The sequence below is a fragment of the Heterodontus francisci genome, unplaced genomic scaffold, assembly GCF_036365525.1.
Source record: "Heterodontus francisci isolate sHetFra1 unplaced genomic scaffold, sHetFra1.hap1 HAP1_SCAFFOLD_210, whole genome shotgun sequence".
NCBI lineage: Eukaryota > Metazoa > Chordata > Chondrichthyes > Heterodontiformes > Heterodontidae > Heterodontus > Heterodontus francisci.
In genome coordinates, this window is record NW_027141403.1 from 2374522 (window position 1) to 2400323 (window position 25802).

Genomic DNA, 25802 nt, shown 5'->3' on the forward strand with positions numbered 1-25802 from the left:
CAACTCTGGCCGGCCCTCTGGAACTCCATTCAGTGTAATCCGGGCAAATTTTTCGGCTTGATCGCCCTTCCATTGGTTAACCATCTGCCCTTTCGGACTTAGCCTCGACATTATTTTCGACTTTTTGGTTAATGATTTCACACTTTTTACTTACTCTTGTGCTTTTTGGTTAATGATTACTCTGCTTACTGGTTAATTATTTGCTCTTTCGGACTTAGTCTCTGTACATCATTTTCGACTTTTGGGTTAATGATTTCACACTTTTAAGTTACTTTTGCACTTTTTGGTTAATGATTACTCTGCTTACTGGTTAATTATTTGCTCTTTCGGACTTAGACTCTGGACATTATTTTCGACTTTTTGGTTAATGATTTCACACTTTTTACTTACTTTTGCACATTCTGGTTAATGATTACTCTGCTTACTGGTTAACCATTTGCCATTTCGGAGTTAGTCTCTGGACATTATTTTCCACGTTTTGGTTCATGATTTCACACTTTTAACTTAATTTTGTGCTTTTTGGTTAATGATTACACTGCTTACTGGTTAATTATTTGCTCTTTCGGACTTGGTCTCTGGACATTATTTTCGACTTTTTGGTTAATGATTTCACACTTTTTACTTACTTTTGTGCTTTTTGGTTAATGATTACTCTGCTTACTGGTTAATTATTTGCACTTTCGGACTTGGTCTCTGGACATTATTTTCGACTTTTTGGTTAATGATTTCACACTTTTAACCTAATTTTGCACTTTTTGATTAATGATTTCACACTTTTTACTTACTTTTGTGCTTTTTGGTTAATGATTACTCTGCTTACTGGTTAAATATTTGCTCTTTCAGACTTAGTCTCTGGACATTATTTTCCACGTTTTGGTTCATGATTTCACACTTTTAACTTAATTTTGTGCTTTTTGGTTAATGAGGACACTGCTTACTGGTTAATTATTTGCTCTTTCGGACTTGGTCTCTGGACATTATTTTCGACTTTTTGGTTACTGATTTCACACTTTTTACTTACTTTTGTGCTTTTTGGTTAATGATTACTCTGCTTACTGGTTAATTATTTGCACTTTCGGACTTGGTCTCTGGACATTATTTTCGACTTTTTGGTTAATGATTTCACACTTTTAACCTAATTTTGCGCTTTTTGGTTAATGATTTCACACTTTTTACTTACTTTTGTGCTTTTTGGTTAATGATTACTCTGCTTACTGGTTAAATATTTGCTCTTTCAGACTTCGTCTCTGGACATTATTTTCGACTTTTTGGTTAATGATTTCACAATTTTTACTTACTTTTGCACTTTTTGGTTAATGATTACTCTGCTTACTTGTTAATTATTTGCTCTTTCGGACTTAGTCTCTGGACATCATTTTTGACTTTTTGGTTAATGATTTCACACTTTTAAGTTACTTTTGCACTTTTTGGTTAATGATTACTCTGCTTTCTGGTTAATTATTTGCTCTTTCGGACGTAGTCTCTGGACATCATTTTTGACTTTTTGGTTAATGATTTCACACTTTTAAGTTACTTTTGCACTTTTTGGTTAATGATTACTCTGCTTTCTGGTTAATTATTTGCTCTTTCGGACTTAGACTCTGGACATTATTTTCGACTTTTTGGTTAATGATTTCACACTTTTAACTTACTTTTGCACATTTTGGTTAATGATTACTCTGCTTACTGTTTAATTATTTGCTCTTTCGGACTTAGTCTCTGGACATTATTTTCGACTTTTTGGTAAATGATTTCACACTTTTAACTTCCTTTTGTGCTTTTTGGTTAATGATTACTCTGCCTACTGGTTAATTATTTGCTCTTTCGGACTTAGTCTCTGGACATTAGTTTCGACTTTTTGGTTAATCATTTCACACTTTTAACCTAATTTTGCACTTTTTGGTTAATGATTTGAGACTTTTTACTTACTTTTGTGCTTTTTGGTTAATGGTTACTCTGCTTACTGGTTAATTATTTGCTCTTTCGGACTTGGTCTCTGGACATTATTTTCGACTTTTTGGTTAATGATTTCACACTTTTAACCTAATATTGCGCTTTTTGGTTAATGATTTCACACTTTTTACTTACTTTTGTGCTTTTTGTTTAATGATTACTCTGCTTGCTGGTTAATTATTTGCTCTTTCGGACTTAGTCTCTGGACATTATTTTCGACTTTTTGGTTAATGATTTCACACTTTTTACTTACATTTGCGCTTTTTGGTTAATGATTACTCTGCTTACTGGTTAACCATTTGCCCTTTCGGACTTAGTCTCGACATTATTTTCGACTTTTTGGATACTGATTTCACACTTTTAACTTAATTTTGCGCTTTTTGGTTAATGATTACTCTGCTTACTGGTTAATTATTTGCTCTTTCGGACTTATTCTCTGGACATTATTTTCGACTTTTTGGTTAATGACTTCACACTTTTAACTTAATTTTGCGCTTTTTGGTTAATGATTACTCTGCTTACTGGTTAATTATTTGCTCTTTCGGATTTAGTCTCTGGACATTATTTTCGACTTTTTGGTTAATGATTTCACACTTTTTTCTTACTTTTGCGCTTTTTGGTTAATGATTACTCTGCTTACTGGTTAACCATTTGCCCTTTCGGACTTAGTCTCTGGACATTATTGTCGACTTTTTGGTTACTGATTTCACACTTTTAACTTCCTTTTATGCTTTTTGGTTAATGATTACTCTGCTTACTGGTTAATTATTTGCTCTTTCGGACTTAGTCTCTGGACATTATTTTCGACTTTTTGGTTAATCATTTCACACTTTTAACCTAATTTTGCACTTTTTGGTTAATGATTTGACACTTTTTACTTACTTTTGTGCTTTTTGGTTAATGATTACTCTGCTTACTGGTTAATTATTTGCACTTTCGGACTTGGTCTCTGGACATTATTTTCGAATTTTTGGTTACTGATTTCACACTTTTAACCTAATTTTGCGCTTTTTGGTTAATGATTTCACACTTTTTACTTACTTTTGTGCTTTTTGTTTAATGATTACTCTGCTTGCTGGTTAATTATTTGCACTTTCGGACTTGGTCTCTGGACATTATTTTCGACTTTTTGGTTAATCATTTCACACTTTTAACCTAATTTTGCACTTTTTGGTTAATGATTTGCCACTTTTTACTTAATTTTGCGTTTTTTGGTTAATGATTACTCTGCTTACTGGTTAATTATTTGCTCTTTTGGACTTAGTCTCTGGACATCATTTTCGACTTTTTGGTTAATGATTTCACCCTTTTAAGTTACTTTTGCACTTTTTGGTTAATGATTACTCTGCTTACTGGTTAATTATTTGCTCTTTCGGACTTCGTCTCTGGACATTAGTTTCGACTTTTTGGTTAATGATTTCACACTTTTAAGTTACTTTTGCACTTTTTGGTTAATGATTACTCTGCTTACTGGTTAATTATTTGCTCTTTCGGACTTAGTCTCTGGACATTAGTTTCAACATTTTGGTTAATGATTTCACACTTTTAACCTAATTTTGCGCTTTTTGGTTAATGATTTCACACTTTTTACTTACTTTTGTGCTTTTTGGTTAATGATTACTCTGCTTACTTGTTAATTATTTGCTCTTTCGGACTTAGTCTCTGGACATCATTTTCGTCTTTTTGGTTAATGATTTCACACTTTTAAGTTACTTTTGCACTTTTTGGTTAATGATTACTCTGCTTACTGGTTAATTATTTGCTCTTTCGGACTTAGTCTCTGGACATCATTTTCGACTTTTTGGTTAATGATTTCACACTTTTAAGTTACTTTTGCACTTTTTGGTTAATGATTACTCTGCTTACTGGTTAATTATTTGCTCTTTCGGACTTAGACTCTGGACATTATTTTCGACTTTTTGGTTCATGATTTCACACTTTTTACTTACTTTTGCACATTTTGGTTAATGATTACTCTGCTTACTGTTTAATTATTTGGTCTTTCGGACTTAGTCTCTGGACATTATTTTCGATTTTTTGGTTAATGATTTCACACTATTTACTTACTTTTGCGCTTTTTGGTTAATGATTACTCTGCTTACTGGTTAACCATTTGCCCTTTCGGACTTAGTCTCGACATTATTTTCGACTTTTTGGTTAATGATTTCACACTTTTAACTTAATTTTGCGCTTTTTGGTTAATGATTACTCTGCTTACTGGTTAATTATTTGCTCTTTCGGACTTAGTCTCTGGACATTATTTTCGACTTTTTGGTTAATGATTTCACACTTTTAACTTAATTTTGCGCATTTTGGTTAATGATTACTCTGCTTACTGGTTAATTATTTGCTCTTTCGGATTTAGTCTCTGGACATTATTTTCGACTTTTTGGTTAATGATTTCACACTTTTTTCTTACTTTTGCGCTTTTTGATTAATGATTACTCTGCTTACTGGTTAACCATTTGCCCTTTCGGGCTTAGTCTCTGGAAGTTATTGTCGACTTTTTGGTTACTGATTTCACACTTTTAACTTCCTTTTGTGCTTTTTGGATCATGATTTCACCCTGTTTACTTACTTTTGTGCTTTTTGGTTAATGATTACTCTGCTTACTGGTTAATTATTTCCACTTTCGGACGTGGTCTCTGGACATTATTTTCGACTTTTTGGTTAATGATTTCACACTTTTAACCTAATTTTGCGCTTTTTGGTTAATGATTACTCTGCTTACTGGTTAACCATTTGTCCTTTCGAACTTAGTCTCGACATTATTTTCGACTTTTTGCTTAATGATTTCACACTTTTAACTTAATTTTGCGCTTTTTGGTTAATGATTACTCTGCTTACTGGTTAATTATTTGCTCTTTCGGTCTTAGTCTCTGGACATTATTTTCGACTTTTTGGTTAATGATTTCACACTTTTAACTTAATTCTGCGCTTTTTGGTTAATGATTACTCTGCTTACTGGTTAATTATTTGCTCTTTCGGATTTAGTCTCTGGACATTATTTTCGACTTTTTGGTTAATGGTTTCACACTTTTTTCTTACTTTTGCGCTTTTTGGTTAATGATTACTCTGCTTACTGGTTAACCATTTGCCCTTTCGGACTTAGTCTCTGGACATTATTGTCGACTTTTTGGTTACTGATTTCACACTTTTAACTTCCTTTTGTGCTTTTTGGTTAATGATTACTCTGCTTACTGGTTAATTATTTGCTCTTTCAGACTTAGTCTCTGGACATTATTTTCGACTTTTTGGTTAATCATTTCACACTTTTAACCTAATTTTGCACTTGTTGTTTAATGATTACTCTGCTTACTGGTTAATTATTTGCACTTTCGGACTTGGTCTCTGGACATTATTTTCGACTTTTTGGTTAATGATTTCACAGTTTTAACCTAATTTTGCGCTTTTTGGTTGATGATTACTCTGCTTACTGGTTAGTTATTTGCTCTTTCGGACTTAGTCTCTGGACATTATTTTGCGCTTTTTGGTTAACGATTTCACACTTTTTACTTACTTTTGTGCTTTTTGGTTAATGATTACTCTGCTTACTGGTTAATTATTTGCTCTTTCGGACTTCGTCTCTGGACATTATTTTCGACTTTTTGGTTAATGATTTCACACTTTTTACTTACTTTTAACAGTTAACAGTTAGTTTAGTGTATGTTACCTGGGCCCACTGCCCTCCCCCAGCCACACCTGCTCTTTGTTTTCTCAATGAAATTGATCCGGATGAAACTGACGAGAACAGCTGCCGATACTTTAATCTCCGATCCTGCTGTCTTCACAGTCCAGAGTGTCTGCAGCCACGGCATGCGGTAAGTCCATTGAGGTGAAGAAGGAGCTGCGGGACCCGAGAGAAGTCCTGTGAAAAGGTGCCCCGAACACCCAAAACATCCACGAACGGCCCCCCCGGCCGCAACTTCAAAGCGCCCGCGGGAGATGGCTCGGAGAGCATCTGCAGCGCACTGTCGGCAATGCTGCATGCCTTTATTTAAACCACTGCAAAAAAAAAAACCCTTAGCAAATGTAATCACCTCTAAGTCTGCCAAATGATGCTTCACCTCCCGAAGGACGTGGATGAGCTTTCCGGACGTCGATGGTGGGCACTGAGGAAATGGCTTATTACCTGCACCAGATTCCACCCCCCCTCCCCCCCCTTTACCCCCCTTCCACCCCCCCCCCACCCCCGTCCCCTTCCCTGCTCCACCCTCTCAGCTCACCCCCTCACAACCCCGTCCCAGCCCGCCCCCCCCTCGCACCATCTTCACCCCGCACCCCCTTCCCCTGCACCCCCCCCCACCCCCTCCCTCTACCCCTCCCCCTTGCATCCCCTCCTCCCACCGGCACCATCCTACACCTGTGTAGGGGCCCCAACAACCCCACTGCCTTGTGGGCGTCTCGGGAGAGACCAAGGCTAAGGGAGTAAACCCTAACAGAAAATCCGGAGCGGAACCCCGTAGGCGGTCATGTGTCACCTTTGGCATGTTTCCGGCAGTTCCTGCAGCCATACTGGTGCCAAACGTCGTGTCCTGCACTCCTTTGGACCCCACCAGAAAGGCCGAGAGGGGGGTTTTGACGACTGGGCAACTCTCAACCTCCATAAATTTGCCCAGGCATGCGCCATGGAGAGGTCACTCCATAGTTGCCTCACAGCGACTGAAACAACACGGAAGGCAGCAGTTACGGGTTATAAGTCCAGATAAATTGGCGTAGAAACTGGGCGCCACGGGTTGCCTTTGTCGGTGGGAGAGGTCATTGCACCTCACTGGACAGCTACCGCCCGCCTCAAACCGGGCAGCCCCCGGTCAATAAGGTTCTGTCCCGCCACAGTCTGCCTGCTTCAATGGGTGCTTGGAGCTCAGGGTCATTGCCCGAAAGGTGGACTGACACACCGCACCAAACAACATGAAAAAAGGAAAGAAGGTACCAGCCCTTCGCTTTGCAAGCTGGAACGTCAGAACTATGTGTCCTGGCCTGTCGGAAGACCTTACACAAATCAACGATTCTCGGAAGACCGCCATCATTAACAACGAGCTCAGTAGACTCAATGTGGACATTGCAGCACTTCAGGAGACTCGCCTCCCCGCGAGTGGCTCTCTAGCAGAGCAAGACTACACCTTCTTCTGGCAGGGCAGGGATCCTGAAGAACCAAGACAGCATGGAGTGGGCTTCGCCATCAGAAACTCCTTGCTCAGCATGATAGAGCCTCCCTCAAATGGCTCGGAACGCATACTGTCCATCCGACTGCTCACCACCTCTGGTCCAGTACACCTACTCAGCATCTATGCTCCAACACTCTGTTCCGCACCTGAAGCTAAAGACCAGTTCTATGAACAACTCCATAACATCATTAGCAGCATCCCCAACACCGAACACCTATTCCTGCTGGGGGACTTTAATGCCAGGGTTGGGGCCGACCATGACTCATGGCCCTCCTGCCTTGGGCGCTATGGCGTTGGAAGGATGAATGAGAACGGGCAGAGACTGCTTGAGTTGTGTACCTATCATAACCTCTGCATCACCAACTCGTTCTTTCACACTAAACCCTGTCACCAGGTTTCATGGAGGCACCCAAGATCACGTCGTTGGCACCAGCTAGACCTCATTGTCACAAGGCGAGCCGCCTTAAACAGTGTTCAAATCACACGCAGCTTCCACAGTGCGGACTGCGACACCGACCACTCCCTGGTGTGCAGCAAGGTTAGACTCAGACCAAAGAAGTTGCATCATTCCAAGCAGAAGGGCCACCCGCGCATCAACACGAGCAGAATTTCTCACCCACAGCTGTTACAAAAATTTCTAAATTCACTTGTAACAGCCCTTCAAAACACTCCCACAGGGGATGCTGAGACCAAGTGGGCCCACATCAGAGACGCCATCTATGAGTCAGCTTTGACCACCTACGGCAAAAGTGCGAAGAGAAATGCAGACTGGTTTCAATCTCATAATGAAGAGCTGGAACCTGTCATAGCCGCTAAGCGCATTGCACTTTTGAACTACAAGAAAGCCCCCAGCGATTTAACATCCGCAGCACTTAAAGCAGCCAGAAGTACTGCACAAAGAACAGCTAGGCGTTGCGCAAACGACTACTGGCAACACCTATGCAGTCATATTCAGCTGGCCTCAGACACCGGAAACATCAGAGGAATGTATGATGGCATGAAGAGAGCTCTTGGGCCAACCATCAAGAAGATCGCCCCCCTCAAATCTAAATCGGGGGACATAATCACTGACCAACGCAAACAGATGGACCGCTGGGTTGAGCACTACCTAGAACTGTACTCCAGGGAGAATGCTGTCACTGAGACTGCCCTCAATGCAGCCCAGCCTCTACCAGTCATGGATGAGCTGGACATACAGCCAACCAAATCGGAACTCAGTGATGCCATTGATTCCCTAGCCAGCGGAAAAGCCCCTGGGAAGGACAGCATTACCCCTGAAATAATCAAGAGTGCCAAGCCTGCTATACTCTCAGCACTACATGAACTGCTATGCCTGTGCTGGGACGAGGGAGCAGTACCCCAGGACATGCGCGATGCCAACATCATCACCCTCTATAAAAACAAAGGTGACCGCGGTGACTGCAACAACTACCGTGGAATCTCCCTGCTCAGCATAGTGGGGAAAGTCTTTGCTCGAGTCGCTCTGAACAGGCTCCAGAAGCTGGCCGAGCGCGTCTACCCTGAGGCACAGTGTGGCTTTCGTGCAGAGAGATCGACTATTGACATGCTGTTCTCCCTTCGTCAGATACAGGAGAAATGCCGTGAACAACAGATGCCCCTCTACATTGCTTTCATTGATCTCACCAAAGCCTTTGACCTCGTCAGCAGACGTGGTCTCTTCAGACTACTAGAAAAGATCGGATGTCCACCAAAGCTACTAAGTATCATCACCTCATTCCATGACAATATGAAAGGCACAATTCAACATGGTGGCTCCTCATCAGAGCCCTTTCCTATCCTGAGTGGTGTGAAACAGGGCTGTGTTCTCGCACCCACACTTTTTGGGATTTTCTTCTCCCTGCTGCTTTCACATGCGTTCAAATCCTCTGAAGAAGGAATTTTCCTCCACACAAGATCAGGGGGCAGGTTGTTCAACCTTGCCCGTCTAAGAGCGAAGTCCAAAGTACGGAAAGTCCTCATCAGAGAACTCCTCTTTGCTGACGATGCTGCTTTAACATCTCACACTGAAGAATGCCTGCAGAGTCTCATCGACAGGTTTGCGTCTGCCTGCAATGAATTTGGCCTAACCATCAGCCTCAAGAAAACGAACATCATGGGGCAGGATGTCAGAAATGCTCCATCCATCAATATTGGCGACCACGCTCTGGAAGTGGTTCAAGAGTTCACCTACCTAGGCTCAACTATCACCAGTAACCTGTCTCTAGATGCAGAAATCAACAAGCGCATGGGTAAGGCTTCCACTGCTATGTTCAGACTGGCCAAGAGAGTGTGGGAAAATGGCGCACTGACACGGAACACAAAAGTCCGAGTGTATCAGGCCTGTGTCCTCAGTACCTTGCTCTACGGCAGCGAGGCCTGGACAACGTATGCCAGCCAAGAGCGACGTCTCAATTCATTCCATCTTCGCTGCCTTCGGAGAATACTTGGCATCAGGTGGCAGGACTATATCTCCAACATAGAAGTCCTTGAAGCGGCCAACATCCCCAGCTTATACACACTACTGAGTCAGCGGCGCTTGAGATGGCTTGGCCATGTGAGCCGCATGGAAGATGGCAGGATCCCCAAAGACACATTGTACAGCGAGCTCGCCACTGGTATCAGACCCACCGGCCGTCCATGTCTCCGTTATAAAGACGTCTGCAAACGCGACATGAAATCGTGTGACATTGATCACAAGTCGTGGGAATCAGTTGCCAGCATTCGCCAGAGCTGGCGGGCAGCCATAAAGACAGGGCTAAATTGTGGCGAGTCGAAGAGACTTAGTAGTTGGCAGGAAAAAAGACAGAGGCGCAAGGGGAGAGCCAACTGTGCAACAGCCCCAACAAACAAATTTCTCTGCAGCACCTGTGGAAGAGCCTGTCACTCCAGAATTGGCCTTTATAGCCACTCCAGGCGCTGCTTCACAAACCACTGACCACCTCCAGGCGCGTATCCATTGTCTCTCGAGATAAGGAGGCCCAAAAGAAAGACTTACTTTTGCCCATCTTGTTTAATGATTACTCTTCTTACTGGTTAACCATTTGCCCTTTCGGACTTAGTCTCTGGACATTATTGCCGACTTTTTGGTTACTGATTTCACGCTTTTAACTTAATTTTGTGCTTTTTGGTTAATGATTTCACACTTTTTACGTACTTTTGTGCTTTTTGGTTAATGATTACTCTGCTCACTGGTTAATTATTTGCACGTTCGGACTTGGTCTCTGGACAATATTTTCAACATTTTGGTTAATGATTTCACACTTTTTACTTACTTTTGCCCATTTTGTTTAATGATTACTCTGCTTACTGGTTAACCATTTGCCCTTTCGGACTTAGTCTCTGGACATTATTGTCCACTTTTTGGTTACTGATTTCACGCTTTTAACTTAATTTTGTGCTTTTTGGTTAATGATTTCACACTTTTTACGTACTTTTGTGCTTTTTGGTTAATGATTACTCTGCTTACTGGTTAATTATTTGCACGTTCGGACTTGGTCTCTGGACATTATTTTCGACTTTTTAGTTAATGATTTCACACTTTTTACTTACTTTTGTGCTTTTTGGTTAATGATTACTCTGCTTACTGGTTAATTATTTGCTCTTTCGGACATCGTCTCTGGACATTATTTTGCGCTTTTTGGTTAATGATTTCACACTTTTTACTTACTTTTGTGCTTTTTGGTTTATGATTACTCTGCTTACTGGTTAATTATTTGCTCTTTCGGACTTCGTCTCTGGACATTAGTTTCGACATTTTGGTTAATGATTTCACACTTTTAAGTTACTTTTGCACTTTTTGGTTAATGATTACTCTGCTTACTGGTTAATTATTTGCTCTTTCGGACTTAGTCTCTGGACATTATTTTCAACATTTTGGTTAATGATTTCACACTTTTTACTTACTTTTGCCCATTTTGTTTAATGATTACTCTGCTTACTGGTTAACCATTTGCCCTTTCGGACTTAGTCTCTGGACATTATTGTCGACTTTTTGGTTACTGATTTCACGCTTTTAACTTAATTTTGTGCTTTTTGGTTAATGATTTCACACTTTTTACGTACTTTTGTGCTTTTTGGTTAATGATTACTCTGCTTACTGGTTAATTATTTGCACGTTCGGACTTGGTCTCTGGACATTATTTTCGACTTTTTGGTTAATGATTTCACACTTTTTACTTACTCTTGTGCTTTTTGGTTAATGATTACTCTGCTTACTGGTTAGTTATTTGCTCTTTCGGACATAGTCTCTGGACATTATTTTGCGCTTTTTGGTTAATGATTTCACACTTTTTACTTACTTTTGTGCTTTTTGGTTTATGATGACTCTGCTTACTGGTTAATTATTTGCTCTTTCGGACTTCGTCTCTGGACATTATTTTCGACTTTTTGGTTAATGATTTCACACTTTTTACTTACTTTTGCCCATCTTGTTTAATGATTACTCTGCTTACTGGTTAACCATTTGCCCTTTCGGACTTAGTCTCTGGACATTATTGCCGACTTTTTGGTTACTGATTTCACGCTTTTAACTTAATTTTGTGCTTTTTGGTTAATGATTTCACACTTTTTACGTACTTTTGTGCTTTTTGGTTAATGATTACTCTGCTTACTGGTTAATTATTTGCACGTTCGGACTTGGTCTCTGGACAATATTTTCAACATTTTGGTTAATGATTTCACACTTTTTACTTACTTTTGCCCATTTTGTTTAATGATTACTCTGCTTACTGGTTAACCATTTGCCCTTTCGGACTTAGTCTCTGGACATTATTGTCCACTTTTTGGTTACTGATTTCACGCTTTTAACTTAATTTTGTGCTTTTTGGTTAATGATTTCACACTTTTTACGTACTTTTGTGCTTTTTGGTTAATGATTACTCTGCTTACTGGTTAATTATTTGCACGTTCGGACTTGGTCTCTGGACATTATTTTCGACTTTTTAGTTAATGATTTCACACTTTTTACTTACTTTTGTGCTTTTTGGTTAATGATTACTCTGCTTACTGGTTAATTATTTGCTCTTTCGGACATCGTCTCTGGACATTATTTTGCGCTTTTTGGTTAATGATTTCACACTTTTTACTTACTTTTGTGCTTTTTGGTTTATGATTACTCTGCTTACTGGTTAATTATTTGCTCTTTCGGACTTCGTCTCTGGACATTAGTTTCGACATTTTGGTTAATGATTTCACACTTTTAAGTTACTTTTGCACTTTTTGGTTAATGATTACTCTGCTTACTGGTTAATTATTTGCTCTTTCGGACTTAGTCTCTGGACATTATTTTCAACATTTTGGTTAATGATTTCACACTTTTTACTTACTTTTGCCCATTTTGTTTAATGATTACTCTGCTTACTGGTTAACCATTTGCCCTTTCGGACTTAGTCTCTGGACATTATTGTCGACTTTTTGGTTACTGATTTCACGCTTTTAACTTAATTTTGTGCTTTTTGGTTAATGATTTCACACTTTTTACGTACTTTTGTGCTTTTTGGTTAATGATTACTCTGCTTACTGGTTAATTATTTGCACGTTCGGACTTGGTCTCTGGACATTATTTTCGACTTTTTGGTTAATGATTTCACACTTTTTACTTACTCTTGTGCTTTTTGGTTAATGATTACTCTGCTTACTGGTTAGTTATTTGCTCTTTCGGACTTAGTCTCTGGACATTATTTTGCGCTTTTTGGTTAATGATTTCACACTTTTTACTTACTTTTGTGCTTTTTGGTTTATGATTACTCTGCTTACTGGTTAATTATTTGCTCTTTCGGACTTCGTCTCTGGACATTATTTTCGACTTTTTGGTTAATGATTTCACACTTTTTACTTACTTTTGCCCATCTTGTTTAATGATTACTCTGCTTACTGGTTAACCATTTGCCCTTTCGGACTTAGTCTCTGGACATTATTGCCGACTTTTTGGTTACTGATTTCACGCTTTTAACTTAATTTTGTGCTTTTTGGTTAATGATTTCACACTTTTTACGTACTTTTGTGCTTTTTGGTTAATGATTACTCTGCTTACTGGTTAATTATTTGCACGTTCGGACTTGGTCTCTGGACAATATTTTCAACATTTTGGTTAATGATTTCACACTTTTTACTTACTTTTGCCCATTTTGTTTAATGATTACTCTGCTTACTGGTTAACCATTTGCCCTTTCGGACTTAGTCTCTGGACATTATTGTCGCCTTTTTGGTTACTGATTTCACGCTTTTAACTTAATTTTGTGCTTTTTGGTTAATGATTTCACACTTTTTACGTACTTTTGTGCTTTTTGGTTAATGATTACTCTGCTTACTGGTTAATTATTTGCACGTTCGGACTTGGTCTCTGGACATTATTTTCGACTTTTTGGTTAATGATTTCACACTTTTTACTTACTTTTGTGCTTTTTGGTTAATGATTACTCTGCTTACTGGCTAATTATTTGCTCTTTCGGACTTAGTCTCTGGACATTATTTTGCGCTTTTTGGTTAATGATTTCACACTTTTTTCTTACTTTTGCGCTTTTTGGTTACTGATTACTCTGCTTACTGGTTAACCATTTGCCCTTTCGGACTTAGTCTCTGGACATTATTGTCCACTTTTTGGTTACTGATTTCACGCCTTTAACTTAATTTTGTGCTTTTTGGTTAATGATTTCACACTTTTTACGTACTTTTGTGCTTTTTGGTTAATGATTACTCTGCTTACTGGTTAATTATTTGCACGTTCGGACTTGGTCTCTGGACATTATTTTCGACTTTTTGGTTAATGATTTCACACTTTTAACCTAATTTTGCGCTTTTTGGTTAATGATTTCACACTTTTTACTTACTTTTGTGCTTTTTGTTTAATGATTACTCTGCTTGCTGGTTAATTATTTGCTCTTTCGGACTTAGTCTCTGGACATTATTTTGCGCTTTTTGGTTACTGATTTCACGCCTTTAACTTAATTTTGTGCTTTTTGGTTAATGATTTCACACTTTTTACTTACTTTTGTGCTTTTTGGTTTATGATTACTCTGCTTACTGGTTAATTATTTGCTCTTTCGGACTTCGTCTCTGGACATTATTTTCGACTTTTTGGTTAATGATTTCACACTTTTTACTTACTTTTGCCCATCTTGTTTAATGATTACTCTGCTTACTGGTTAACCATTTGCCCTTTCGGACTTAGTCTCTGGACATTATTTTCGACTTTTTGGTTAATGATATCACACTTTTTACTTACTTTTGCGCTTTTTGGTTAATGATTACTCTGCTTACTGGTTATCCATTTGCCCTTTCGGACTTCGTCTCGACATTATTTTCGACTTTTTGGTTAATGATTTCACACTTTTAACTTAATTTTGCGCTTTTTGGTTAATGATTACTCTGCTTACTGGTTAATTATTTGCTCTTTCGGATTTAGTCTCTGGACATTATTTTCGACTTTTTGGTTAATGATTTCACACTTTTTTCTTACTTTTGCGCTTTTTGGTTAATGATTACTCTGCTTACTGGTTAACCATTTGCCCTTTCGGACTTAGTCTCTGGACATTATTGTCGACTTTTTGGTTATTGATTTCACACTTTTAACTTCCTTTTGTGCTTTTTGGTTAATGATTACTCTGCTTACTGGTTAATTATTTGCTCTTTCGGACTTTGTCTCTGGACATTATTTTCGACTTTTTGGTTAATCATTTCACACTTTTAACCTAATTTTGCACTTTTTGGTTAATGATTTCACACTTTTTACGTACTTTTGTGCTTTTTGGTTAATGATTACTCTGCTTGCTGGTTAATTATTTGCACGTTCGGACTTGGTCTCTGGACAATATTTTCAACATTTTGGTTAATGATTTCACACTTTTTACTTACTTTTGCCCATTTTGTTTAATGATTACTCTGCTTACTGGTTCACCATTTGCCCTTTCGGACTTAGTCTCTGGACATTATTGTCGCCTTTTTGGTTACTGATTTCACGCTTTTAACTTAATTTTGTGCTTTTTGGTTAATGATTTCACACTTTTTACGTACTTTTGTGCTTTTTGGTTAATGATTACTCTGCTTACTGGTTAATTATTTGCACGTTCGGACTTGGTCTCTGGACATTATTTTCGACTTTTTGGTTAATGATTTCACACTTTTTACTTACTTTTGTGCTTTTTGGTTAATGATTACTCTGCTTACTGGCTAATTATTTGCTCTTTCGGACTTAGTCTCTGGACATTATTTTGCGCTTTTTGGTTAATGATTTCACACTTTTTTCTTACTTTTGCGCTTTTTGGTTACTGATTACTCTGCTTACTGGTTAACCATTTGCCCTTTCGGACTTAGTCTCTGGACATTATTGTCGACTTTTTGGTTACTGATTTCACGCCTTTAACTTAATTTTGTGCTTTTGGTTAATGATTTCACACTTTTTACGTACTTTTGTGCTTTTTGGTTAATGATTACTCTGCTTACTGGTTAATTATTTGTACGTTCGGACTTGGTCTCTGGACATTATTTTCGACTTTTTGGTTAATGATTTCACACTTTTAACCTAATTTTGCGCTTTTTGGTTAATGATTTCACACTTTTTACTTACTTTTGTGCTTTTTGTTTAATGATTACTCTGCTTGCTGGTTAATTATTTGCTCTTTCGGACTTAGTCTCTGGACATTATTTTGCGCTTTTTGGTTACTGATTTCACGCCTTTAACTTAATTTTGTGCTTTTTGGTTAATGATTTCACACTTTTTACTTACTTTTGTGCTTTTTGGTTTATGATTACTCTGCTTACTGGTTAATTATTTGCTCTTTCGGACTTCGTCTCTGGACATTATTTTCGACTTTTTGGTTAATGATTTCACACTTTTTACTTACTTTTGCCCATCTTGTTTAATGATTACTCTGCTTACTGGTTAACCATTTGCCCTTTCGGACTTAGTCTCTGGACATTATTTTCGACTTTTTGGTTAATGATTTCACACTTTTTACTTACTTTTGCGCTTTTTGGTTAATGATTACTCTGCTTACTGGTTATCCATTTGCCCTTTCGGTCTTCGTCTCGACATTATTTTCGACTTTTTGGTTAATGATTTCACACTTTTAACTTAATTTTGCGCTTTTTGGTTAATGATTACTCTGCTTACTGGTTAATTATTTGCTCTTTCGGATTTAGTCTCTGGACATTATTTTCGACTTTGTGGTTAATGATTTCACACTTTTTTCTTACTTTTGCGCTTTTTGGTTAATGATTACTCTGCTTACTGGTTAACCATTTGCCCTTTCGGACTTAGTCTCTGGACATTATTGTCGACTTTTTGGTTACTGATTTCACACTTTTAACTTCCTTTTGTGCTTTTTGGTTAATGATTACTCTGCTTACTGGTTAATTATTTGCTCTTTCGGACTTTGTCTCTGGACATTATTTTCGACTTTTTGGTTAATCATTTCACACTTTTAACCTAATTTTGCACTTTTTGGTTAATGATTTCACACTTTTTACGTACTTTTGTGCTTTTTGGTTAATGATTACTCTGCTTACTGGTTAATTATTTGCACGTTCGGACTTGGTCTCTGGACATTATTTTCAACATTTTGGTTAATGATTTCACACTTTTTACTTTCTTTTGCCCATTTTGTTTAATGATTACTCTGCTTACTGGCTAACCATTTGCCCTTTCGGACTTAGTCTCTGGACATTATTGTCGACTTTTTGGTTACTGATTTCACGCCTTTAACTTAATTTTGTGCTTTTGGGTTAATGATTTCACACTTTTTACGTACTTTTGTGCTTTTTGGTTAATGATTACTCTGCTTACTGGTTAATTATTTGCACGTTCGGACTTGGTCTCTGGACATTATTTTCGACTTTTTGGTTAATGATTTCACACTTTTAACCTAATTTTGCGCTTTTTGGTTAATGATTTCACACTTTTTATTACTTTTGTGCTTTTTGTTTAATGATTACTCTGCTTGCTGGTTAATTATTTGCGCTTTCGGACTTAGTCTCTGGACATTATTATCGACTTTTTGGTTGATGCTTCACACTTTCTGTTACTTTTGCACTTTATGATTCATGATTACTCTGCTTACTGGTTAATTATTTGCTCTTTTGGACTTAGTCTCTGGACATCATTTTCGACTTTTTGATTATTGATTTCACACTTTTAAGTTACTTTTGCACTTTTTGGTTAACGATTACTCTGCTTACTGGTTAATTATTTGCTCTTTCGGACTTAGTCTCTGGACATTATTATCGACTTTTTGGTTGATGATTTCACACTTTTAACTTACTTTTGCACTTTTTGGTTAATGATTACTCTGCTTACTGGTTAATTATTTGCTCTTTCGGACTTAGACTCTGGACATTATTTTCAACATTTTGGTTAATGATTTCACACTTTTTACTTACTTTTGCCCATTTTGTTTAATGATTACTCTGCTTACTGGTTAACCATTTGCCCTTTCGGACTTAGTCTCTGGACATTATTGTCGACTTTTTGGTGACTGATTTCACGCTTTTAACTTAATTTTGTGCTTTTTGGTTAATGATTTCACACTTTTTATGTACTTTTGTGCTTTTTGGTTAATGATTACTCTGCCTACTGGTTAATTATTTGCACGTTCGGACTTAGACTCTGGACATTATTTTGCGCTTTTTGGTTAATGATTTCACACTTTTTACTTACTTTTGTGCTTTTTGGTTAATGATTACTCTGCTTACTGGTTCATTATTTGCTCTTTCGGACTTCGTCTCTGGACATTATTTTCGACTTTTTGGTTAATGATTTCACACTTTTTACTTACTTTTGCCCATCTTGTTTGATGATTACTCTGCTTACTGGTTAGCCATTTGCCCTTTCGGACTTAGTCTCTGGACATTATTGTCGACTTTTTGGTTACTGATTTCACGCTTTTAACTTAATTTTGTGCTTTTTGGTTCATGATTTCACACTTTTTACGTACTTTTGTGCTTTGTGGCTAATGATTACTCTGCTTACTGGTTAATTATTTGCACGTTCGGACTTGGTCTCTGGACATTATTTTCAACATTTTGGTTAATGATTTCACACTTTTTACTTACTTTTGCCCATTTTGTTTAATGATTACTCTGCTTACTGGTTAACCATTTGCCCTTTCGGACTTAGTCTCTGGACATTATTGTCGACTTTTTGGTTACTGATTTCACGCTTTTAACTTAATTTTGTGCTTTTTGGTTACTGATTTCACACTTTTTACTTACTTTTGTGCTTTTTGGTTAATGATTACTCTGCTTACTGCTTAATTATTTGCTCTTTCGGCCTTAGTCTCTGGACATTATTTTGCGCTTTTTGGTTAATGATTTCACACTTTTTACTTACTTTTGTGCTTTTTGGTTTATGATTACTCTGCTTACTGGTTAATTATTTGCTCTTTCGGACTTCGTCTCTGGACATTATTTTCGACTTTTTGGTTAATGATTTCACACTTTTTACTTACTTTTGCCCATTTTGTTTAATGATTACTCTGCTTACTGGTTAACCATTTGCCCTTTCGGACTTAGTCTCTGGACATTATTGTCGACTTTTTGGTTTTTGATTTCACGCTTTTAACTTAATTTTGTGCTTTTTGGTTAATGATTTCACACTTTTTACGTACGTTTGTGCTTTTTGGTTAATGATTACTCTGCTTACTGGTTAATTATTTGCACGTTCGGACTTGGTCTCTGGACATTATTTTGCGCTTTTTGGTTAATGATTTCACACTTTTTACTTACTTTTGTGCTTTTTGGTTTATGATTACTCTGCTTACTGGTTAATTATTTGCTCTTTCGGACTTAGTCTCTGGACATTATTTTCGACTTTTTGGTTAATGATTTCACACTTTTTTCTTACTTTTGCGCTTTTTGGTTAATGATTACTCTGCTTACTGGTTAACCATTTGCCCTTTCGGACTTAGTCTCTGGACATTATTGTCGACTTTTTGGTTATTGATTTCACACTTTTAACTTCCTTTTGTGCTTTTTGGTTAATGATTACTCTGCTTACTGGTTAATTATTTGCTCTTTCGGACTTTGTCTCTGGACATTATTTTCGACTTTTTGGTTAATCATTTCACACTTTTAACCTAATTTTGCACTTTTTGGTTAATGATTTCACACTTTTTACGTACTTTTGTGCTTTTTGGTTAATGATTACTCTGCTTGCTGGTTAATTATTTGCACGTTCGGACTTGGTCTCTGGACAATATTTTCAACATTTTGGTTAATGATTTCACACTTTTTACTTACTTTTGCCCATTTTGTTTAATGATTACTCTGCTTACTGGTTCACCATTTGCCCTTTCGGACTTAGTCTCTGGACATTATTGTCGCCTTTTTGGTTACTGATTTCACGCTTTTAACTTAATTTTGTGCTTTATGGTTAATGATTTCACACTTTTTACGTACTTTTGTGCTTTTTGGTTAATGATTACTCTGCTTACTGGTTAATTATTTGCACGTTCGGACTTGGTCTCTGGACATTATTTTCGACTTTTTGGTTAATGATTTCACACTTTTTACTTACTTTTGTGCTTTTTGGTTAATGATTACTCTGCTTACTGGCTAATTATTTGCTCTTTCGGACTTAGTCTCTGGACATTATTTTGCGCTTTTTGGTTAATGATTTCACACTTTTTTCTTACTTTTGCGCTTTTTGGTTACTGATTACTCTGCTTACTGGTTAACCATTTGCCCTTTCGGACTTAGTCTCTGGACATTATTGTCGACTTTTTGGTTACTGATTTCACGCCTTTAACTTAATTTTGTGCTTTTGGTTAATGATTTCACACTTTTTACGTACTTTTGTGCTTTTTGGTTAATGATTACTCTGCTTACTGGTTAATTATTTGCACGTTCGGACTTGGTCTCTGGACATTATTTTCGACTTTTTGGTTAATGATTTCACACTTTTAACCTAATTTTGCGCTTTTTGGTTAATGATTTCACACTTTTTACTTACTTTTGCCCATCTTGTTTAATGATTACTCTGCTTACTGGTTAACCATTTGCCCTTTCGGACTTAGTCTCTGGACATTATTTTCGACTTTTTGGTTAATGATTTCACACTTTTTACTTACTTTTGCGCTTTTTGGTTAATGATTACTCTGCTTACTGGTTATCCATTTGCCCTTTCGGTCTTCGTCTCGACATTATTTTCGACTTTTTGGTTAATGATTTCACACTTTTAACTTAATTTTGCGCTTTTTGGTTAATGATTACTCTGCTTACTGGTTAATTATTTGCTCTTTCGAATTTAGTCTCTGGACATTATTTTCGACTTTTTGGTTAATGATTTCACACTTTTTTCTTACTTTTGCGCTTTTTGGTTAATGATTACTCTGCTTACTGGTTAACCATTTGCCCTTTCGGACTTAGTCTCTGGACATTATTGTCGACTTTTTGGTTACTGATTTCACACTTTTAACTTCCTTTTGTGCTTTTTGGTTAATGATTACTCTGCTTACTGGTTAATTATTTGCTCTTTCGGACTTTGTCTCTGGACATTATTTTCGACTTTTTGGTTAATCATTTCACACTTTTAACCTAATTTTGCACTTTTTGGTTAATGATTTCACACTTTTTACGTACTTTTGTGCTTTTTGGTTAATGATTACTCTGCTTACTGGTTAATTATTTGCACGTTCGGACTTGGTCTCTGGACATTATTTTCAACATTTTGGTTAATGATTTCACACTTTTTACTTTCTTTTGCCCATTTTGTTTAATGATTACTCTGCTTACTGGCTAACCATTTGCCCTTTCGGACTTAGTCTCTGGACATTATTGTCGACTTTTTGGTTACTGATTTCACGCCTTTAACTTAATTTTGTGCTTTTGGGTTAATGATTTCACACTTTTTACGTACTTTTGTGCTTTTTGGTTAATGATTACTCTGCTTACTGGTTAATTATTTGCACGTTCGGACTTGGTCTCTGGACATTATTTTCGACTTTTTGGTTAATGATTTCACACTTTTAACCTAATTTTGCGCTTTTTGGTTAATGATTTCACACTTTTTATTACTTTTGTGCTTTTTGTTTAATGATTACTCTGCTTGCTGGTTAATTATTTGCGCTTTCGGACTTAGTCTCTGGACATTATTATCGACTTTTTGGTTGATGCTTCACACTTTCTGTTACTTTTGCACTTTATGATTCATGATTACTCTGCTTACTGGTTAATTATTTGCTCTTTTGGACTTAGTCTCTGGACATCATTTTCGACTTTTTGATTATTGATTTCACACTTTTAAGTTACTTTTGCACTTTTTGGTTAACGATTACTCTGCTTACTGGTTAATTATTTGCTCTTTCGGACTTAGTCTCTGGACATTATTATCGACTTTTTGGTTGATGATTTCACACTTTTAACTTACTTTTGCACTTTTTGGTTAATGATTACTCTGCTTACTGGTTAATTATTTGCTCTTTCGGACTTAGACTCTGGACATTATTTTCAACATTTTGGTTAATGATTTCACACTTTTTACTTACTTTTGCCCATTTTGTTTAATGATTACTCTGCTTACTGGTTAACCATTTGCCCTTTCGGACTTAGTCTCTGGACATTATTGTCGACTTTTTGGTGACTGATTTCACGCTTTTAACTTAATTTTGTGCTTTTTGGTTAATGATTTCACACTTTTTATGTACTTTTGTGCTTTTTGGTTAATGATTACTCTGCCTACTGGTTAATTATTTGCACGTTCGGACTTAGACTCTGGACATTATTTTGCGCTTTTTGGTTAATGATTTCACACTTTTTACTTACTTTTGTGCTTTTTGGTTAATGATTACTCTGCTTACTGGTTCATTATTTGCTCTTTCGGACTTCGTCTCTGGACATTATTTTCGACTTTTTGGTTAATGATTTCACACTTTTTACTTACTTTTGCCCATCTTGTTTGATGATTACTCTGCTTACTGGTTAGCCATTTGCCCTTTCGGACTTAGTCTCTGGACATTATTGTCGACTTTTTGGTTACTGATTTCACGCTTTTAACTTAATTTTGTGCTTTTTGGTTCATGATTTCACACTTTTTACGTACTTTTGTGCTTTGTGGCTAATGATTACTCTGCTTACTGGTTAATTATTTGCACGTTCGGACTTGGTCTCTGGACATTATTTTCAACATTTTGGTTAATGATTTCACACTTTTTACTTACTTTTGCCCATTTTGTTTAATGATTACTCTGCTTACTGGTTAACCATTTGCCCTTTCGGACTTAGTCTCTGGACATTATTGTCGACTTTTTGGTTACTGATTTCACGCTTTTAACTTAATTTTGTGCTTTTTGGTTACTGATTTCACACTTTTTACTTACTTTTGTGCTTTTTGGTTAATGATTACTCTGCTTACTGCTTAATTATTTGCTCTTTCGGCCTTAGTCTCTGGACGTTATTTTGCGCTTTTTGGTTAATGATTTCACACTTTTTACTTACTTTTGTGCTTTTTGGTTTATGATTACTCTGCTTACTGGTTAATTATTTGCTCTTTCGGACTTCGTCTCTGGACATTATTTTCGACTTTTTGGTTAATGATTTCACACTTTTTACTTACTTTTGCCCATTTTGTTTAATGATTACTCTGCTTACTGGTTAACCATTTGCCCTTTCGGACTTAGTCTCTGGACATTATTGTCGACTTTTTGGTTTTTGATTTCACGCTTTTAACTTAATTTTGTGCTTTTTGGTTAATGATTTCACACTTTTTACGTACTTTTGTGCTTTTTGGTTAATGATTACTCTGCTTACTGGTTAATTATTTGCACGTTCGGACTTGGTCTCTGGACATTATTTTGCGCTTTTTGGTTAATGATTTCACACTTTTTACTTACTTTTGTGCTTTTTGGTTTATGATTACTCTGCTTACTGGTTAATTATTTGCTCTTTCGGACTTAGTCTCTGGACATTATTTTCGACTTTTTGGTTAATGATTTCACACTTTTTACTTACTTTTGCGCTTTTTGGTTAATGATTACTCTGCTTACTGGTTATCCATTTGCCCTTTCGGACTTAGTCTCGACATTATTTTCGACTTTTTGGTTCATGATTTCACACTTTTAACTTAATTTTGCGCTTTTTGGTTAATGATTACTCTGCTTACTGGTTAATTATTTGCTCTTTCGGACTTAGTCTCTGGACATTATTTTCGACTTTTTGGTTAATGATTTCACACTTTTAACTTAATTTGGCGCTTTTTGGTTAATGATTACTCTGATTACTGGTTAATTATTTGCTCTTTCGGATTTAGTCTCTGGACATTATTTTCGACTTTTTGGTTAATGATTTCACACTTTTTTCTTACTTTTGCGCTTTTTGGTTAATGATTACTCTGCTTACTGGTTAACCATTTGCCCTTTCGGACTTAGTCTCTGGACATTATTGTCGACTTTTTGGTTACTGATTTCACACTTTTAACTTCCTTTTGTGCTTTTTGGTTAATGATTACTCTGCTTACTGGTTAATTATTTGCTCTTTCGGACTTTGTCTCTGGACATTATTTTCGACTTTTTGGTTAATCATTTCACACTTTTAACCTAATTTTGCACTTTTTGGTTAATGATTTCACACTTTTTACTTACTTTTGTGCTTTTTGGTTAATGATTACTCTGCTTACTGGTTAATTATTTGCACATTCGGACTTGGTCTCTGGACATTATTTTCGACTTTTTGGTTAATGATTTCACACTTTTAACCTAATTTTGCGCTTTTTGGTTAATGATTTCACACTTTTTACTTACTTTTGTGCTTTTTGTTTAATGATTACTCTGCTTGCTGGTTAATTATTTGCTCTTTCGGACTTAGTCTCTGGACATTATTTTCGACTTTTTGGTTGATGATTTCACACTTTTTACTTACTTTTGAACTTTTTGGTTAATGATTACTCTGCTTACTGGTTAATTATTTGCTCTTTCGGACTTAGTCTCTGGACATCATTTTCGACTTTTTGGTTAATGATTTCACACTTTTAAGTTACTTTTGCACTTTTTGGTTAATGATTACTCTGCTTACTGGTTAATTATTTGCTCTTTCTGACTTAGTCTCGACATTATTTTCGACTTTTTGGTTAATGATTTCACACTTTTAACTTAATTTTGCGCTTTTTGGTTAATGATTACTCTGCTTACTGGTTAATTATTTGCTCTTTCGGACTTTGTCTCTGGACATTATTTTCGACTTTTTGGTTAATCATTTCACACTTTTAACCTAATTTTGCACTTTTTGGTTAATGATTTCACACTTTTTACGTACTTTTGTGCTTTTTGGTTAATGATTACTCTGCTTACTGGTTAATTATTTGCACGTTCGGACTTGGTCTCTGGACATTATTTTCAACATTTTGGTTAATGATTTCACACTTTTTACTTTCTTTTGCCCATTTTGTTTAATGATTACTCTGCTTACTGGCTAACCATTTGCCCTTTCGGACTTAGTCTCTGGACATTATTGTCGACTTTTTGGTTACTGATTTCACGCCTTTAACTTAATTTTGTGCTTTTGGGTTAATGATTTCACACTTTTTACGTACTTTTGTGCTTTTTGGTTAATGATTACTCTGCTTACTGGTTAATTATTTGCACGTTCGGACTTGGTCTCTGGACATTATTTTCGACTTTTTGGTTAATGATTTCACACTTTTAACCTAATTTTGCGCTTTTTGGTTAATGATTTCACACTTTTTATTACTTTTGTGCTTTTTGTTTAATGATTACTCTGCTTGCTGGTTAATTATTTGCGCTTTCGGACTTAGTCTCTGGACATTATTATCGACTTTTTGGTTGATGATTTCACACTTTTTGTTACTTTTGCACTTTATGATTAATGATTACTCTGCTTACTGGTTAATTATTTGCTCTTTTGGACTTAGTCTCTGGACATCATTTTCGACTTTTTGATTATTGATTTCACACTTTTAAGTTACTTTTGCACTTTTTGGTTAACGATTACTCTGCTTACTGGTTAATTATTTGCTCTTTCGGACTTAGTCTCTGGACATTATTATCGACTTTTTGGTTGATGATTTCACACTTTTAACTTACTTTTGCACTTTTTGGTTAATGATTACTCTGCTTACTGGTTAATTATTTGCTCTTTCGGACTTAGACTCTGGACATTATTTTCAACATTTTGGTTAATGATTTCACACTTTTTACTTACTTTTGCCCATTTTGTTTAATGATTACTCTGCTTACTGGTTAACCATTTGCCCTTTCGGACTTAGTCTCTGGACATTATTGTCGACTTTTTGGTGACTGATTTCACGCTTTTAACTTAATTTTGTGCTTTTTGGTTAATGATTTCACACTTTTTACGTACTTTTGTGCTTTTTGGTTAATGATTACTCTGCCTACTGGTTAATTATTTGCACGTTCGGACTTAGACTCTGGACATTATTTTGCGCTTTTTGGTTAATGATTTCACACTTTTTACTTACTTTTGTGCTTTTTGGTTAATGATTACTCTGCTTACTGGTTCATTATTTGCTCTTTCGGACTTCGTCTCTGGACATTATTTTCGACTTTTTGGTTAATGATTTCACACTTTTTACTTACTTTTGCCCATCTTGTTTGATGATTACTCTGCTTACTGGTTAGCCATTTGCCCTTTCGGACTTAGTCTCTGGACATTATTTTCGACTTTTTGGTTACTGATTTCACGCTTTTAACTTAATTTTGTGCTTTTTGGTTCATGATT